General features: G+C 33.0%; 1 non-coding gene across 1 annotated transcript; it reads left to right on the top strand.

The window, feature by feature from the left end:
* Positions 1 to 1,331: 1,331 nt before the first annotated feature.
* LOC131822875 (U6 spliceosomal RNA) lies at positions 1,332 to 1,441 on the top strand. The gene has a single exon (XR_009350358.1). It is a non-coding gene; the product is annotated as a U6 spliceosomal RNA (small nuclear RNA).
* The last annotated feature ends 1,184 nt before the right edge of the window (positions 1,442 to 2,625 follow it).

The following is a 2,625-nucleotide window of genomic DNA, read 5'->3' as shown; positions in this document are numbered from 1 at the left end:
GGTGGTGAGTGAATGGATGCCATGCATAGCAGCACACCAAACACTCTAGCCAACATTTTCAATCTTCTACTTCCCTTCTTGTTGTGAATGAGAGGGTTGAAAACAAATGGTTTTCCACAGCTTCCTTTTGTAAGTTCCACACGATGGTCTTACATTTCATTTTAGAATGTAAATATCTCTTTTCTTGATTGTTGGCAGAAAATAAATTAAGATATTTTTATTTTAATATTGTATTACACTAGCTTTAAAAGGTGAACACACTTATGTATATTAATTAAATGCATAGTTTTCTTTTTTTAAAAAGATTTTATTTATTTGTTTGAGAGAGAGAGAAAGAAAGAGTATTCACATGAGTTGGGGGAGGGGCAGAAGAAGAAGCAGAGTTCCCGCTGAGCATGGAGCCTGATGTGGGGCTTGATCTCAGGACCCTGAGATCATGACCTGAGCTGAAGGCAGACACTAAACTAACTGAGCCACCCAGGTACCCCTAAATATATTGTTTTCTTAAGAGTCTTGTGATTCAATTGCAGATCATACTTTATTCTCTTAAGTTCTAAGCACTTTTCATCTTAGTACATGCTATTTGAAAACTTGATTTTAATGGCTGTCTAATATTTAACAGCACAGATGTACAATCAATTATTCAATAATTTTCCATTGTTGGACATTCATGTAAAATCTGATTTTTAGTATTATATATTACATTGTAATGACAGGCTTTTATCAAATTTCCCTTCTAAAAGGGTATAACGATTTCAATTCTCACCAGTACTGTTTAAGCAAGTTCACTTTTGATAACCTTGATCACATTTTTTCAATTTAATATGTAAAAATGGTATTTCATTGATTTTTCCATTTGCATTTATTTAAGTGAATTTGAAAAGCTTTTGCGTGATTATTGGTTTTTTCCCCCATTTGATATGCTCTGTCTCTTAGTAGGTAGGTTCATTTTTCTGTCACTTTTATAATTATATTCACTTTCATCATGTCATTCTGCAATTTGTTCATAATCTTTTTCCTTTATTTTCTATTTATCTTTTACTTCTTTTGGTTTGAGAAAGCTCTCTGTATTTCCCCTTGACAGTTTTCTCCTGAAAACTTTTCAGAAGAAAAGTTTTTCTCCTTGACAGTTTTAAGCTATAGACTGTAATGGTGTTTTTAGAGGTTATCCCAATATAAAATCGTGACCAAAAAGTTTTTTATTTATTTATTTATTTATTTATTTATTATTTTTTTTAATATAATTTTTTATTTTTTTAAAACAAGGCCTGTATTTAGTCAGCAACTCTTTCTCCTGTGTAAGACACCTAACAAGATGATATACATGCCTAGGGCTCACTTCAGCCACACATATACTAAAATTGGAACAATACAGAGAAGATTATTAGCAAGGTCCCTGTGCAAGGATGACACACAAATTTGTGAAGTGTTCCATATTTTTTCAATGGCACTAAGGTCGAATCTTTCAATAGTTGCTCTGAATATAAATGAGCTAAGTGCTCTAATCAAAAGGCACAAGGTATTAGATTGGATAAAAAGGAAGACCCATTGCTGTGCTATCTGCAAGAATTTCATTTTATATCCAAAGTCCCGTCCAGATAGGAAATGTCCATTTACCATGATAATAGACATCAAAAGAAAGTTGGGGTATCAATCCTTATATCAGACAAATCAAACCAAAGACTGTAATAAAAGATCAAGGTTAGTTAATTAAAGGGTCTATCTAATAAGAAGTTCTAACAGTTGTAAATATTTATGCCCCTAACAAGGGACTAGACAATTATATAAGCCAATTAAGAAGAAAATTAAAGAAACACATTGATAATAATACAATACTAGTAGGAGACTTTAACACACCGCCCTCACAGCAATGGACCAATCATCTAAGTAGAAGATCAATAAGGAAACAAGGGCTTTGAATGACACACTGGACCAGATGGACTTTACAGATATATTCAGAGTATTTCATCCTAAAGCAATGGGATACACATTCTTCTCTAGTGCACATGGAACATTCTCCAGAATAGAACACATACTGAGTCACAAATCCGGTCTCAACTGGTATCAAAAGACTGAGATCATTCCTTGCATATTTTCAGACTACAATGTTTTGAAACTTGAAACTCAAACACAAGAGGAAATTTGGTAGGAACTCAAAAACATTGAGGTTAGACAGCATCCTATTAAAGAATAAGTGGGTCGACCAAGAAATTAAAGAAGAATTTTTTTTAAAAATCATGGAAACAAATGAAAATGAAGTGTAACTGTTCAAAATCTTTGGGATGCAGAAATGATGGACCAAAGGGGAAGTATATAACGATACAAACCTTCCTCAAGAAACAAGAAAGGTCTCAAATACACAACTTAATCTTACACCTAAAGTAGTTAAAGAAAGAACAGCAAATAAAGCCTAATCCCAGCAGGAGAAGAGAAATGATGATTAGATCAGAAATCATTGAAATAGAAACCAAAAGAACAGTAGAACAGATCAATGAAACTAGGACCTAGTTCTTTGAATGAATTAATATGATTGATTGCCCCCTGGCAGATTTATCAAAAAGGAAAGGGAAAGGACCCCAATAAACAAAATCATGAATAAAAGAGGAGAGCTCACAACCAACACTA

Source organism: Mustela lutreola, chromosome 1 (genome assembly GCF_030435805.1).
Source record: "Mustela lutreola isolate mMusLut2 chromosome 1, mMusLut2.pri, whole genome shotgun sequence".
Taxonomy (NCBI): Eukaryota; Metazoa; Chordata; class Mammalia; order Carnivora; family Mustelidae; genus Mustela; species Mustela lutreola.
The sequence above is the reverse complement of the archived record's forward strand: the minus strand, read 5'-3'. Positions and strand labels throughout refer to the sequence as shown.